Here is an 18,412-nt window from a genome sequence, read left to right as displayed (position 1 = left end):
TGTTGCGGTCCTTGTTTTCGTAAGTTCCGGACGTCACTACAAGAAAACAGCGATATTCTGACGGACATTCCGACGGAAAATGAAATCCTCGGAATATACCGAGGAATTTCCGAGGAAATTCCGAGGAAACACAAAATTGGGTTTCCTCGGAATTTCCTCGGAATATACCGACGGAATTCCGAGGAAACTACAGTCCGTCGGAATATTCCGAGGAAATTCCGAGGAAAACTCTGTTCCTCGGAAAAAACCGATGAATTCCGAGGAAATATTATAGCCGTTGGAGAGCCGTTGGGGGATTTTACAAAATTCCGAGAAAATTCCGACGAACTAGTTTTGTCCGTCGGAATTCCGTCAGAATTTCCTCGGTATGTCGGCAGGATTTAAACTATAAATACAAGCACTCCTCTTCCTCTTCATTCACTTCATATCTTCATCCTCCCTCTTACTCTATTTACACACGAATTTGATTCATAAAAAATATGTCTTCTTCAAATTATTTTCGTTCTTGGATCGATCGACCTCATTTGGATCCGAACACGAGATTGCTTACGGAAGAATACCAACGAGGTATAACTGAATTCATGGGGTTAGTTCACCGACAACCGGAAGCAAAAACAGGTATGTTAAGATGTCCTTGCTCTAATTGTAAAAATAGAAAGGTTATTAAAGAGTGGGATGTTTGGACTCATCTATATTTGAGTGGGTTTACACGAAGTTACAAAATTTGGTATCATCATGGGGAAACTGATTATGAACATGGTAGTACTAGTGAACCTCAGCCAGCGGTTAGATTAGAAGAACCAATTAGAACGGATGTAGATTATGGTGTAGGTACTGAGCAGATGGTAAATGATCATTTTAGAGGGGAAGATTTACCCAATGCAGAAGCTAGGAGATTTTATGATATGTTGGATGCTGGAAAGCAACCATTGTACGAAGGTTGCAGAGATGGTCATTCAGCTTTATCATCTGCTACAAGATTGATGGGCATTAAAACAGATTATAATTTGGCTGAAGACTGTGTGGATGCGATTGCTGATTTTGTAAAAGGTATTCTACCCGAGGATAATGTAGCTCCTGGTTCATACTACGAGGTTCAGAAACTCGTAGCTGGTCTTGGTTTATCGTATCAGGTAATAGATGTATGCAGCGACAACTGCATGATTTATTGGAGGGTGGATGAACAGCGGGTTACATGCAAATTTTGTGGAAAGCCTCGTTATAAAGATACAATTGGAAGAGTTCCAGTGCCATATAAAAGGATGTGGTATTTACCTTTGACGGAAAGGTTGCAGAGGTTGTATCTGTCTGAACGCACAGCGCAACCAATGAGATGGCATGCGGAGCACTCAACAGATGGTGAGATCAGACATCCTTCAGATGCAAAAGCGTGGAAGCATTTCCAATCAAAGTATCCCGACTTTGCGTATGAGAGAAGAAATGTCTACCTTGGATTATGTACTGATGGTTTCAGTCCGTTTGGCAAGAGTGGAAGACAGTATTCTCTATGGCCCGTCATTCTTACACCATACAACCTCCCCCCAAACTTGTGCTTGCGACGAGAGTTTTTGTTTCTCTCGATTCTCGTTCCCGGACCAGAGCATCCTAAGAGATCACTTGATGTGTTTCTTCAGCCACTAATATATGAGTTGCAACAACTATGGGCTCAAGGTGCTGAAACATACGATGTTTCGTGTAAAGAAAACTTTCAAATGCGGGCAGTACTAATGTGGACAATAAGTGATTTTCCAGCATATGGTATGTTGTCTGGATGGACAACGCATGGAAGGCTATCATGTCCATATTGTCAAGATAACACTGATGCTTTCCAACTAAAGCACGGAAGGAAAACGTGTTGGTTTGACTGTCACAGGAGATTCCTACCACCTGATCATCCATATCGTAGGAGTAGGAATTTGTTTACGAAGAACAAGAGGGTGTTTGACAGTCCACCTCCGGAAATTTGTGGGAAAGATTTGAAGATACAACTAAGAGATTTTGGTGCAGAAAGGACGCCAGAAGTCGGTGGACATGAGCGTTTTCCGGTAGATGCTGTTGGAGAACTACATAACTGGCACAAAAAAAGTATTTTCTGGGATCTGCCATACTGGGAGGATCATCTGCTAAGGCATAATTTAGATGTCATGCATATTGAGAAGAACTTTTTTGACAATCTCATGAACACGATCCTTAATGTTCAAGGTAAAACAAAGGATAATTTGAAGTCAAGACTGGATTTAGTCGATATATGTGCTCGTTCAGAACTTCATGTTGATGAGAATGGTAGGGCTCCTTTTCCCATATACCGACTTGATGCAGCGGGAAAAGATGCGTTCTTTGATTGGATTTCAAACGATGTGGAATTTCCAGACGGTTACGCATCAAATTTGCGTAACTGTATCGACAGAAAGGAAGGAAAGTTTACTGGCTTGAAAAGCCACGATTGCCATGTAATGATGCAGCGCCTCCTTCCGTTCGCCTTCAAGGAAATATTACCACGAAATGTTCATGAAGCAATTGCAGGGATAAGTGGTTTCTTCCGCGATTTATGCACGAGATCAGTGACTCTTGAAGGTATTGAAAATTTGAAGACTAACATAGCCGTGATTCAGTGCAACCTTGAGAAGATATTTCCTCCCTCATTTTTTGATGTTATGGAGCATCTTGTTATTCACCTGGCAAGAGAATTGGAACTTGGTGGTCCTGTGCAGTATAGATGGATGTATCTGTATGAGCGGTATATGTTCCATTTGAAGAAGATGGTGAAAAATTTAAGTAGGGTGGAAGGTTCTATAGTCGCACAGATGATCAATGAAGAAACTTCAAACTTTGCCGAGTACTACTTTCCAGCAGAAGTTCAGACCAAAAACAGAAGACCTGCTCGGCATGATGATAGAGGCGAACGGGCAACATATCATGTTACGGTTCCAGACATTTTCACAGACGTTGGACGACTTAGCGGAAAACCAAAGGACCGTCGACTTACTGAGCAGGAGCGCAGTCATTTGCAAACATATTTGCTCACCAACTGCGAAGACGTTCTTCAATATGAGAGGTAAATAAATGAGCTTACAAATTTTTATTTTAACAAGTTGAAATTTAAATCTTAATTAATTACATTATTGTCATCATATACAGGATTTTCATGGCAGAAAAGCGGTTCGAGTATAGATACGCCACAGAGGACGAACTAGAAGAAATGAAGCAGAGAGAATTTACTGGATGGATGTTTACTTATGTGAGTGCTTTAAACAAATTAAAATATATTTTATCACATATTTATACTAATTCACATTTATTGATATAATATATATATATATGTGCTATTAATAGGTGTCTGCTGGTTTGGCCAGAGGTGAAACATTTGACGATTGGATACGTGAGATGGTCGTTGGACCAAACTTTGTTGTGAAGTCATATCCGAGATTTTGTACTCGAGGATATGCATTCACAACTCAGAAGAGGAGACGTTCGAGTACGACTTATGATGCTGGCGTTTGTTCTGCATCAGGAGATGATGTATACTACGGACACATACATGAGATTTTGGAAATCAAGTATTTGGGCATGGTTGGATTGCGCTGTACTGTTTTCTATTGTGATTGGCACGACAACACCCCAGATCGAGGTGTGAGAACAGATGCATTTGGTGTTATATCAGTAAATTCGAGGCGAAAGCTGCAATATTATGATCCTTTCATTCTTGCTTCCCAGGCCGATCAGGTAATTAAATGTTAATTATTCAGAATGATTCATCATCATGTGTATTAATTTATAATTTTTCTAAATGTTACAGGTTTGTTATATCAAGTACCCCCGGGTAAGGAACAGAGATGATCCATGGGTTACTGTTACAAGACTCAACCCGAGAGGCCGAGTTCAGGGAAGTTCTGAGCTGGAAGACCCACTACAACCAAGCACATCCGGCAACTGTAGTGCAGCAGAAGATTTAGCTGGAGTTGGCCTTGTAGTCGATTTAACCGACTTTGGAGAGGAAGCCGTCGTTCACGTAGAGGATGAACCAGTAATTGGAGAGTTTCACCAAGATCCAGATTCAGATTCATCTGGTGATGATGACTCGGAAACAGACTACCATTGAACTTATTTTTTTTTTTTTTTAAGAAATACCGAGGAAATTCCGAGGAACACTTGATATAACCTCTTTCCTTGGATAATAGTTATTTGGTTTATCTAGCAAGGCAAAGCTGAATACGAATTAAAAGCTACACAAAACACAACCAAATAAAACAAAGAAACCATGTAAAAGAAATACGAACTCATAATTAAGAAACCTAAAAAAAAACTCAGTTCAAAATTAACAGAAAATAAGACCATAAAACGTTAGAATAGAAAAGAAAATAAAATAGCCGGTGATAGCTCCTACTCCTCGTCTCCTGCTCCAGATGTTCCTGCATCGTTGGGTCTCTTGGACCTCTTTCTTACCATGTGTGTACCACTCGAACCCGAACCAGAGCTGGATGGAGAGTTGTCCCGATGAACTACATCATCCTTTTGGCAACGACACGGCCTGATACGTGAAATGGCAGCCCAGATCTTGTGTAGCATGTCGTTGTTTGTCTTTATGCTCTGATCTCTCCAATGTTGTTGCTGGCGCGAAGTGGCGTTCGGTGGAAGCTCTTGCAGCTTGTACTGGCTGGAGTCTGATGGGAGTAGCTGATGGGGTTGTGAATCATCTGGAATGGCTTGTGCAGCCTCATCTTGTCCTTCTTCATCAACCACGCCCTTGCCTTTGGTCTGATATTTTGGCGTGAAGAAGGATGGCTTGTCTACTAGTGCGGTAGCAGGGGGTAGAAACTCAACTGCAGCCTCTGAAAGTAGAGCAGTCAGGCCGATCTGAGGCAGGTGGCAGTAGAGTGTTTTCTTCGCTCGGTCCTGGAATACGTAGACGTAAGGACCATCCCGATCGATCCTCGAGTGGGGACCAGCTATGAACTCCTTACTTACTAGAGAAATGACATCCAGGTAGTTCCAAGCAATGTTGTTCGATCTGTCCAGTGCTACCTGGTGGTTCTCACAGTCTACACCCACATGTCTAAGGATCCGAGTAATCACTGCACCAAATCCACATGCATTGCTCTTGGATTTGGTTACTTTCCCCTTGTATCCTGCTAAGTTTGCGGCCAGCACCGCTCCCATGTTGAAGGCAGTAGCAGGTGGGAATGTAGAGTTTCCAAATGCCGGTAGCAAATGCCTCACACCTTGGTACAGGAGGCACAACTCCCATTGCGTGACTGATGCGGCTGTGGTTGTCCCGTATAGCAATGAGCCAATGAGGCGTGTCGCATATCTCAGTACTGGGCTCCGGATAAGTGACTCCTTTGCCTGAGAAGATCTATAAACCCCTGTGCCAATCGTTTCCCAGAAGTTCAACAGCTCTGAAGTCCAATAAAGACCATATGTCCTCTCCCCCGCACTCAATCCAAATAGTCCGCAGAGGTCTGTGAAAGATACCTCATAGTATACTTTCTGCACTACGAATGCCAGAAAACCTTCCTGATGGCTATCATCGGGACGGGTGACGTATGCGGATGCTATGAACTGGCGTACCAACTCCGGATAAGTGGGTTCCTTGAGGTTGCATAGTTGGCCTAGACCCATGTTCTGGAACAGTCCTTCAATGTCTGCTTTGATTCCCAATATTGTCATCGTCTCAGGACATGCTAGTTGTGTAGCCGGAACGGCTACCTTCTTCATGTTGTTGTAGTGGGTGGTATCAGACTTATCCCACTTCTTTGGCCTTTGCTTCTCCAGCTGTGACGAACCCGCTTCTTGTGTGTTTTTCTTTGCTGATGTTTTCGTGCGCTTCATTCTCTACAAAATAGAATCATTGCTCTCAACATGGTTATAATCAATTAAGAAGGCAAAGCTGAACATGAAAATGAAAAGCAAAATCGAGTTGTGATAAAAAAAAACGAAATTGAAAAAAATTCTCTATCCCTAAATCATCTCAAATCATGTTCCAAACTCGTTGATCACAGACAATTGTGTTCTATTCCATGTTTAAACATCTGTTTCATGCATATTTGATCAAGGAATCAACACGGAAATAAGAAATTCACAAAACCCAAAAAATTGCTCAAGAACACGATTTCAGAATGTGGAGATTCGCGGAGTATACCTGTCTTAGGGTGAAGACGAGTGTAGGAATCAGGTAGAGCTCGAAAAATCAAGTGGAATAGAGCCCAAAATTGTTCAAATCGGATGATTATAGAGAGAGAAAGGGGGGGCGAATTATAGGGGAAATCGGAGGGGATGAGAGTTCTAAGGTTTAGATCCAAAAAAGGTCGGGTTTTGCCTTATAATTCTGTTTTCCGAACACGCATCGATCGATGCGTTTTGTTTCTATAACGCATCGATCGATCACATTCTTACGGCCCGGGCCATCTTGGTAATCGATCGATGCGTTTTTGTTCTATAACGCATCGATCGATGCGTTTTTAAAAAACATACAAGATTTTCCGAGGAAATTCCGAGGAACAATTCAGATTGTCGATCGATCGATGGGATACTCTCATCGATCGATCACAATCTTACGGCCCGGTCCATCCTAGTAATCGATCGATGCGTTTGTGTTCTATAACGCATCGATCGATGCATTTTTAAAAAAACATACAAGATTTTCCGACGAAATTCCGAGGAACAATTCAGATTGTCGATAGATCGATGGGTTACTCTCATCGATCGATCACAATCTTACGGCCCCGTAAATCCTAGTAATCGATCGATGCGTTTTTGTTCTATAACGCATCGATCGATGCATTTTTAAAAAAACATACAAGATTTTCCGATGAAATTCCGAGGAACAATTCAGATTGTCGATAGATCGATGGGTTAATCTCATCGATCGATCACAATCTTACGGCCCGGTCCATCCTAGTAATCGATCGATGCGTTTTTGTTCTATAACGCATCGATCGATGCATTTTTAAAAAAACATACAAGATTTTCCGAGGAAATTCCGAGGAACAATTCAGATTGTCGATAGATCGATGGGATACTCTCATCGATCGATCACAATCTTACGGCCCGGGCCATCTTAGTAATCGATCGATTTGTTTTTGTTCAAAAACGCATCGATCGATGCGTTTTTTAAAAAAAAATTACGTTTTGAAACCCCAAACACTAGTTCGTCGGAATTTCCTCGGAATATTCCGAGGAAATTTCGAGGAAGAAGAGGGTTTCGTCGGAGTTCCCTCGGAATAATCCGAGGAAATTCCGAGGAAATAGGGTTTTTAAACCGAAAACAACGTTTTGCCGTTTGAATAACACCTATATAACCCTTATTAAGTGTCTTACGTTCATTATGAAGTCAAAAATTTGTTCCTTACCGTATAATTAACACTTTTCCGATTGTATGAACGAAATCTCGCAACATAAGAGAAACACTTATACCTTTTAACGAACGGTAAAGGGAATACTTTCAATTAGTTTTGAAATTTGTTATTTCATGGTTTATGCTCATGTATACAAAGAATCCTCAATGGTATGCATTACAATTGTATAAGAAATGAAATACGGCAAAAAAAATTGATGTTTTGAAACCCCAAACACTAGTTCCTCGGTATTTCCTCGGAATATTCCGAGGAAATTCCGACGGATATTTTACTATCTGTCGGAATTTCCTCGGAATATTTTCATTTTACCGGGCAAATATTTCGCGAAAATTGAAATTAGAATTCCGACGGAATTCCGACGGATAATGTCCGTCGGACCCTAGGTTTTATAACCACGAGCCCCTTCTTCTTCCCCATTTCTCTCTTCTTCCTCTGCGCGACTCCTCTCTTTCTCTCCGGCGATTTCCCCCTGAAATCCGACGATATCTCCGGCGATCTCCCTCTTCTCTTACACAAATCATGTAAGGACCCTATCCCACTCTCTTAGGTTCTATTTGTTAGGTTTTTGTGTAGTTTTGATAGATTTTTGTTAGGGTGATTGGTTAGGATTGTGATTTGGTTGTATAATAGGTTTAGAATTGTGATTTGGTTGAATAATTTGTTTTGTTGAATTGATTTAGAATTTTTTTATAATTTTTTTATTTTTTGTATTTATAAAATCAATTTTTGTATATAAAATCGATTTTTGTATTTTACAAAACGATTTTTCTATATAAATTCGATTTTTTGGATTTTACAAAAAAAAATTTCTATATAAATTCGATTTTTTGGATTTTACAAAACATTTTAATTATTAAACAATTTTTATTTATTAAAACTATTTTTGTTTATTAGAACTATTTTTATATATTTATTAAAAAAATTTAATATATATAAATCTTTTTCTGTGATTAAATTATTTGGGATTTTTTTTTATTAAAAAAAAATTAATTTATATATTTCTGTATTTATTAAATATATATTTTTTAATTTACAGGTCTCATGATGATCAGACCCGGCCTCGACAGCGTCGTGGTCGTGGTGGTACGGGGAGCCAGTCTCGGGATTCCAGCCATTTTCAGGATTCCCCTTCGCCCCACAGCTCCAACCATACATCTCCCTCTGCTGCACCCGCTCATGCTCCTCTCGCTCCCGCTGCTGCATCCGCTCCTGTTCCTCCGGGTCCTCCGGGAGTGATGAGGGTTGCGGAGTTGGTTCAACAGCCCGGTCGTGACCATCTTCCGTATCTCACTCCGTATCCACATGGACGGGGTCAAACATGGTAATTAAACATTTTTTTTTCTTTAAATTTGGATTCATTATTAACCGTTTGTTCTTTTAATAAGGTTCAACCGATCCGGGAACGGGATCAGCGCATGGATCAACCGTATGATGTACTCGGCCCTCGACAGTGGACATCCGACTTTCACTCACTTCCCAACCGACAAGCAGGTTCTGTGGTTTCGTCAGTTTGCGGTAAGTATTCTAATTTTTTACTTATATTTTTAATCTTTAATATAAATTTTCTACTAATTGTGTTTTTTTTTCAGCAAGAGTTCAACTGGAATTCCGATGAGACGCTCTTTATCTATCACCACTTCGTCCATAAAGTAATGGACAACTATGGGAAGCAGATCCACGAGTGGAAGAAGAAGTGGGAAATCAATAAGGTTCGATTTAATTTATTAAACAATTTTTTAATTTATTAAACTATTTTTTAATTTATTAAACTTTTTCTTTTTTTTTTAATTAAAAGGTCCCAAAGTCGATGAACGATACGGTCTGGAAGGAGTTGTGTGCGCATTGGGATAAGGAGGAGACGAAAGAAACTTCTTCCACCAACTCCACCAACCGCAGGAGCGACCGTAAAGGGAAGGGCATCTACAAGCATAACTTGGGTGCTCAATCTATTGCCACTCTCGGAGATCGCATGGTAAGTTCAACCGCTTTTTCTTCAATTATTTGAGTTTCAGAATTTAAATTTATTGTGCATTTCTTCTAATTTCTAATGTTTCTTTAATTTTATGTTTTTTTTCAAGGCGGAAGAAAATGATGGCGAGCCGGTCGATGATCTCGCCCTAATGAGGAGGGCGTATACCAACAAGAAGACCGGCCAGATTGATGACGGTCTTGTGAGGGACGTGGTCGACCTGGTCCAAACTCAGGTGGTAGACGAAGTGTCTCAGCTTCAAACCGAGGATGACGCTTCGACGGCTTCGACCAACTTGTCCCGGTTTCGAATCAACGAAATCGTTGAATCCGTAAGTTTTTTTTTTTTAAGTTCAATTCATTTATTTCTTGGTTTAAATTTCTAAATTTGGCTTTTTTCTATTCAGTCGGTTCCAAAGAAGAAGGGACGTTTGTTCGGTTTGGGTCGTCGCACCCGGTCGGTTCCTCCTTCTTCTGCACCACCGCCCTTTGTTGATCCAGAAGTACTTACGGCTCAGTTGAAGGACAAAGATGATCGAATATCTTTGTTGGAGACCCAGATGGCGGCTCAACAGGCGGGCTATGAGGCACAGAGGAGGCTGAACCAGCAAATGATGGAGATGATGCAGAGGATGTACCCGAACGAGGTGTTCCCGGACGTGCCAGACCCGTAGTTTTTTTTTCCCCAATCTCGGAATGTTTTATTTTTATTTGTGAAACTTTGAATATTAATTAGTATGATTTCAATTTTACTTTTAATTTCATATTTTCGAATTTAAATTTCAGAAATTTTATTTTTTCAAAAAAATTAATATTTTTTACATTTCGAGGAAATTAATTATATTTTTCACTACATCGATCGATGCGTTTTTGAACAAAAACGCATCGATCGATCCGTTTTTTTTTAAAAACATAGCGAGGGACATTTCCCTCGGAATTTTCCGAGGGACAACTCCCTCGGAAAATTCCGAGGAACGGATCCCTCGGAATATACCGAGGGAACAGTTCCTCGGAATAAACCGAGGAAAAAGTCCGTCGGTATACTCCTATCGATCGATGTATATATGTCCAAACACGCATCGATCGATGAACTTCCGAGGAATTATCCCGACGAAGTTCTACCTCGGTATATTCCGAGGACTTTTCCGACAAACAAGGATCCTCGGAATTTCCTCGGAAATTTATTTCCTCGGAATTCCGTCGGAAAATTCCGAGGGATTTCAGAGGAAAAAAGAAATTCCGAGGAATTATTTCCGACGACGTATTTCGTCGGAATTGCGTCGGAATAACGATATTCCGACGAAATTCCGACGATTTTTTCCCTCAGAATCCTTGATGTTTTCTTGTAGTGCGTGACCCATACTTGTGCCAAACTGAAGTCATCCCCTGACTCCACGACTGGGTTCCAGACGTTTAGCGTGGCTTTTGTTCCATAGATGGGTAGATCTTCCACGTACCCTATAGCATACTGTTTTTCACCAAAGTACACTCAGTTATTCATGTTGGGAATAATAAATTGTTCGAATGTACATAGTGCACAGATAGACCAAACCTAATATATGTTAAACTAATCACTCTATTCTAACCGAATGAAAGAAACTTGCCTGATGCCCTCTGGTAGCTCTGTCTGCGGCGTCAGAAATCAGGGGACCTTATTTCCCCTGTGAAAGTTCAGCTTCAGCTCCCATGAGGGCACGCTGTTCCATTGCCATGCCAGACTTGCCAGCCAAACCCTCCTTCTCCTGCTTTCATCATGTCGCTAGGGTAATCATGTAAAGACAACAAAAAGGGAGTTAAAAATGAAAAGATGTTGATCGTATATGGAACGATATAGAGATTGATGAAAGAATGATAAACAAGACATTTGTTCCTAGCCCAAACCAGTTTGGGGTTATTGAGATGATATATGTTTTAGTTCTGGGTTAGAGACAAAAATTCTATGTATCCGAATCGTGTTACCAACTTCAAACACTCATCAAATCATTAAACGGTGTGGTTTTGGTGAAGTCATTAGTTAAACTAAGGTTTGGAAGTATCAAGAGGGATTGCGGAGTATTGAGCTGTGAAGATGAATACAATAAGTGTTGATCATGTTTAATGATTAAATAGCTTTGTATTCGTTGGAATATCTAAGTGTGAGAATGTTGGAACAAGGAACAACGAGACTTCATTGGAATGGAGGATTTGGAGAAAAGATATTTCAAGCTTAAAAAAAAGAATGTTGGATAAGCCTGAAATAGCTTGTGATGCAAGTTACCTAATCCTATTATGTTATGATTATCTATAAGGATTAGGAAATATCTAAGTGTGTGATTCCTAATGAGTTTAGGATAAATAAAGTGTTATATAAAGAGATACCAATGTGTGGAACTTGTGAACTTTAGTTTTGAGATTATTTTCTAAAGCAATAAGAGTTGAGTTCTTATTAACATTGTGTGTGTGATCTCGACTTGATATCGAGTGTGTGTGAACTTATCTTGAGACAATAGTTAAGAGTTGGTAATATTGGGTAAGACTGCTAGTGTTTAAAAGAGTTGTTTATCTTTGCTTGTAAACTTAAGCTAGTGCCTAAAGTAGAGGTATGGACACGTGAGTTGTTAAGTCTAGAGTCCAAGTAATTGAGTTGTAGTAAGTATCCGTAAAACTACTACTATAAGTGTGACAACTCATCCTGCGGATCCAGGTTCATAGCTTTGCAGGGCACCGATCTTAACCCTTCACCGTGGGAGGAAATGCTTTCATATCCACCGGTAGGTTATTGAGGCCAGAACAAAACAGAGAAGAGTTGTCACCAATATATATATATAACATACATAAGTATAAACTTCTGAGGAGTCGTGTTTGAAAATCTCATTTCCACCTATGAGATAAAAAAACTGTAAAGACATCCGTCAACTTACTATTTACTATTTGGAAATATACTAAACTCAATATCATATCATAGTCTGAATACAAATATCGACATCATTCAAATCGAAATCGACCTAGCCCATCCCATCAACTTGAGAAAATATATATTCTTCTTTGTAAGAAACATATATACTTGTTTAAACCAAAATATTTAATTTACTTTGTTTTGGAATTTAAATGCTAGGTTTTCTGGAACACAAGATGTTGGGTTGTATATAATTTGTAAAGTGTTTTTAGCATGCTTTTATTTACATTGTTTTGAAATTTGAATACTAGTTTGTATATTACTATATTGTATAGCTGACCTGATTAGTGACTTTTATTGCTAGTTATACTGCAATGAATATATTTTAGCATTCTTTAGGGTTCCAAAAAGTCAGAAATGTTAAATTACACTAATAATCTAATCTATTAAAAAAGTACAAAATAAAAATACTCCATAGTTTTGTAAGTTATTTACACTTCAATACCACTGATATATTTAATAATCATATTTTTAAGTTTCATTTGTATTTTACGGATTAATAAATATATCTTATAAATCTATTTTGAACTGAAAAAATGTCTAAAGCTTAAAATCAACTCCACAAAATATTCTTAATATCAAAGACATTCCAAATTTACGGTATCCCTAATTTATTGCTATCAAATTAAGTTAATTAACTAAAAAGAAATCAATCTTTGGTATACAATCTATATTCTTGATAACAACGAGTTTCTTTTCATATATATACTATCACATATATAAAATAATGTCAATTTTTTTAATTAAAATTGTTAATAGAATATTTGAAACATGAATGTTCCTTTTACAAACTACTTCATAGTAGAAAATTAAATGTTCTGTTACAAAATCATAATATAAAATCTTAACTAACCAAATATGATATAATCTAAAATATTTTAAATTAATGTGGAATATTTTATAAATTAAATATGCTTTAAATTAATGTGAAATATTTTGTCTTAAAAACATCAAATACCTAACTATTTATTCCTAAGAACTAAAAATGTTTAAAACACATGTAAATAATTAATTAACATACCAACTGAAACATTATTATGTAAAAATGTTTATAAATATGTATTTTTACGCATATTTACATTATTGATTCTATTGGAAAGAAAATATAAGAAGACAAATATATATATATATATATATATATATATAATTGGTTAATATTATTGCTGTTGAAAACACAATAAAATTATTGTCGATCTCTCTTATCAAATTGTGTGTTTAAAAAGTATATATTAAACAATGATTTAATATTGGTAAATTTTTAATACATATTATATTCAATTTATAAAATAAATTTTGAAAAATATAAAAGTTAAAAAAAAAATATCTGCATAGACTTGCGGGTCTAAACGATGTGATTTTATGTCACCATCTTCATTTTTTCTATTGATCTTCAAAGTTCCTAGAAACAAAGATAAAACTTTGATTTTATATGCGACACGTTGATCAAACTTATGGATTTTTTGTTCAACCCTCGATTTTAAGTTGACATCATGAAGATTTGATCCATCATTCGTTGGCCCATATCGTTTGAAAAATCAATTCACAAATCAATCTTTAGATTTCGCAATTGTTTTTATTTATTAAATAATGGGCATATCGATTGTAAAATCTGATTTCACGCGTTATTGGACATTTTCTTTCTGCTTGGTTGTATCAGTTGTTGCGGTGGCTCTACTAGGAGGATGTCACGCTATTGAGTTTGGTTCAATTTTGAACAATTAAGGTTTTACATTATCTTAAAGATGTTATAAACAATGTGGATTGCCATTAACCAAGACAAGAAGAGATGGCCTATCAGGCCACGACCAGGCCCAACCACAGCCGTGTCCAAGAAGAGAAAGAAAGAGCCGACTACAGGAGAGAGAGAGGCGGCTTAGAGAGAAAAGGAAACCATATTTCCTTTTTCCTATTAGATGTTATCTTTCCTTTTATGTATTTAGTAGATTTCCTATTTCATGTAGGATTAGGATAAGTACTCTTTCCATTTATCTCTATCTTGTAATCCTTATATAAGGAACTCCTTTTTGATGATTAATAATACACACGAAATATTCAGTCTCAAACCCTTCGTTTACAACACGTTATCAGCACGATAGACTCCAAAACCTTGAGACAAAACCTAACCTAAAATCCGTCACACATAAACCTTAATCCAGGCGCAACTTAAAATCGATCTATCTCTCAAACCCTGAGGAACCAGACGACGAGCCACATATCAAATTGCAGCTCTGGACGAGATGAATCTATCAGCGAAAACCGTTCGTCAATCCGATCTCAGATGCGCCCACACTCGCAGAAACAATAGACGGCGCCGCCTTGGTCTTTTGGAACCCTAATCCCGAAGAACCCTAATTCGTTCTTGATTCCGTTCAAGCAAGCATTACCGTCTCAGCTTCATCCCGATCTCAGCTCAGACGAACCCTTGAACTCAATCCCGTCTCGCGTTCCCGTATCTGCCTCAGCTCGATCTGACGATCAGCCTCAACCCGTTCGCGAGAGACAACCAAGGCGATCGCGACCTAACAAACCTAACCCGATCGCATCCTCTCAGCTCGCGATCCCGAAGCAGCCAGCTCGCGTCCGTTCGAGGTTCATCTTGGTGGTCCGGTTTCTACAATCTGCAAAACAAAGGTAATCCTAATTCTGAGAACATGAATTGAACATGGTTGTTTTGTAAAGATTGAAACCCTAAAATCAGAACTCTAAAGATGAAAGCCATAGTGAAAATAGATCAAACCCTAAAGAGTAAATTGGAGCTCGAATAAGTCCGATCCCCTAAACCATAATTCGAGATTAATCCATTGATCAATTAAAATCAAAGTCTTAATGATTTTGAATCTCAAATCAAATCCCCTTGATCAAAGATCAAAGTTTTTCGAAATCCCCTAAAACCCTAATTAGAAAATCGGTTTTAAATTTGATTTGAAACTTGAGTGTTTTTGATTGATCACCTAGAGCTGTGATTAGGATTGTTTCAAAACTTGAATCTGAATCTTGTTTAAACTGAAACCCTAATTTCGAAGATAAAGATCCTAAGGCCTTGAAACCCTTAATCGGTCATTTGAATGTTTTAAAACCCTAATCTCGATTTTAAAATTCTAAAGGCCTTGAAACCTTAATCTTATTTTGCTAAATCGATTTCTACTAAAGTTTAAATTAAAACCCTATATTTTATAAAGTAGAATCCAATTGATTAAGGTTGCTTGCATAAATGAGAGTTAGGTTGCTAGATTACTTGATACTAAAATCTAGTTAAATATTACCAAACCTTGAAATTAGTAAACCTAATAGAGATGCAACTATGCAATAGGATTAAATACATTTAGATTAATAATCCCCTATTGTATATAGCAGTATGGCCTAATACATTGTACACACTTGCGGCCTTGTGCCCTTGATTGATTAAAAGCCGTGTGGCTTAGTGTACATCTAAGAGGCCGTGTTGCCTAGCATCCGGATAGTCATATGAACCAGACTGCATCATGATCCGATCCTTAAGATCGTTGTATCACATAATAATCGTGAAAGTCTAAGGCAAAACCGTATGGCCATATATCCGGATTGATATATAAACCGGATTGTATCATGAACCAATCTCTAGGATTGTTGTATCACACTAACATGGCCGTGTGACCTAATTGGCACCATGATCGATTGTTTTCATAGATGCGTAAGACTTGTTTGTGGCCGAGCTTGATAAATACCATGCGGCCACATGATCACATTGTGAACCTAAATTTTAAATGACAATGTGACTCAGATATCGAAAAGGGACTTGGTGATACAATCACCAAGGAAAACAATGAGAATGAATCGGTACAGGGCTATAAGCATTATATTCCATCATCTCATTGAAGGTCTAAAAGATCAGTACATCACTATAGAAAATCCACTAGACTTTTGGGATGCTTTACAGCATAGAAATTACCACCAGAAAACGGTGTTGCTTCCAAAGGCTAGAAATGACTAGAAGAATCTAAGATTCTTGGATTACAAAGTCATGGATGAGTACAACTCAGTCTTGTTTAAGACAGTCTCGATGCTGAGACTTTGTGGTGAAGTAGTAACCAAGGAAGAGTTACTAGAGAAATCCTATTCCACATTCCATGTGTCGAAAGTCATACTGTAACAACAATATAGAATAAAAGGCTTCGCCACTTATTCTGATATGATTTTCAAAAGGACCAAATTTCGATACGACTAGTCTTATTGCTTTATGATTGCATTCGTGTTTACTTTAACCTAAGGATCATTCACGATTTATATGGAATTGGTTTTAAGTTTATTAAATCTTGCCTGATCTTACTTAAACATATGAATGTTTTAAAGAGTTGCCTAAAGGGCATAAAACCAAGTAAGAAATCATGAATGGTATAGAAAGCCTAGTAGGAAACTATGGCTAAGGCATTTGCCTATAAAGCATTATATACACCCAAAGAAATGTGGTCCATTGAAGTTATAATGAATGGTTTCCAAATAAGAAACAATGGGCAAGAAAGGTAACAAAGTTCCTTCAGATCTTTAAGAATAAAAACGCCTAAGACCTTTGAAAGAAAGTGGTCGAGACTATACCGATGATCTCTACTGATTTATACTATGCTAAGGATCAGTATGATAAGAGGCAAGAGATGTGGTGACCATATTGAGAAACAACACGAAATTTTACATGGCATGATAGGATTAGCCATCCTAGTATAGAACTTGATGCAAAAGATCAGTATTGAAAAGGCACAGAGTTATCCCGTAAAGATCTCACGTTGTGAAACATGTACACATAGGGAAACTCATTAGGCTTAATTATCCCAAAGCACCACAACCTTATAGTATGGTCATGAGGGGGAGAGAGGATAAACCCATGATCAATACTACAAGTTCGTGTACTTTGGTCTAAACACCATGATATATGGCTCCGCCATTACTAGACCATAAAGGGCCATTACCCAGCCAAAGAGAGGCCATGATACAAACGGCCAAACCAAAAAGGCCATCACCTATAAACAGCTTAGCCAGCCACGACTTGGCCATGACTTGGCCGTGACTTGTCTGAATAGTGCAGGCTTGTCCGCACACAGTCCATGACTCGGACAAAGAAGCCGAAGAGACCATGAAAGACAACGGTCTGGCCGCAAAGGCCATAACCGGCCGGAAAGGCCATTACCTATAAAAGGTTCGGCCATTACCTATATGGTTGGGGACATTATGAATATACATGTACAGAATGATAATAAGCATCAAGCCATATAAGTGAGCATAGATATTCTCATCTAAAGAATGAATACGGGTCATTAAAACCAGACAAACCATCTTAAGAGATTCTGAGATAAAACCACCACATACATATATGTGCCGTCTAAGATGGAACCTCAGAAGAGGATTGGGAATATATGTTGGATAGGAGTATTACTTTCTCCCCGAATTCAAAGAAAGCTTGAGCCAAAACATGGGTGATTAAAATAGTGGCCAAGTACGGATTGCATGATCAAATGGATCCGACTATCCAAACATTAAAGGAGAAAGATTATAAGCTGGATAAAGAAAGAGTAAAGGAATGATAAGAATGGTTTTAACCATCATTGTCTTGGCAAGATCCTCGGACTATACATTATGATATAAGACGTCCAAAGAAAGATAATATAAAGATAGCCAATTGAGAAGCTAATCGAAATGCCAGACACTGACCCGAAAAAGAATGACTAACCAGCTTAGCACCAAACGAAATTTAAAGTCCTAGAAGAGACATAATCAAGTTGCTATAGAGTCTATGCAAGATAGACCAAGTGTTCCATAAGAGTAAAGAAACTCGGATAGAAAGAAAAGGTGCATAGACAGATCCGAAGTCATGATAAGAGAAACCATACCAGACATAGAGATAAAGGCTGGCCAGCTACACATCTAAGGTACCAAACCAAGTAGTCTTGGGACGCCAAGCTGCTAGGTAACAAAGGTCCTGGATAATGAAATCTCAAAGTGATCAGATCATGTCTGGAACATAGTGGAATCACATGAAAGTGTCGACACACACATTTGTATAAAGATACATAAGAGAATAGCACTTGAACATAAGCGAGGATCATGTACCCACGAATGAGTACTCATCATACAATCATAGAATCATAAAGATTATAAAGAATAGAAAGATAAACGTGGAGGTTCA

The sequence above is a fragment of the Brassica napus genome, chromosome C5 (genome assembly GCF_020379485.1).
Source record: "Brassica napus cultivar Da-Ae chromosome C5, Da-Ae, whole genome shotgun sequence".
NCBI lineage: Eukaryota > Viridiplantae > Streptophyta > Magnoliopsida > Brassicales > Brassicaceae > Brassica > Brassica napus.
The sequence above is the reverse complement of the archived record's forward strand: the minus strand, read 5'-3'. Positions refer to the sequence as shown.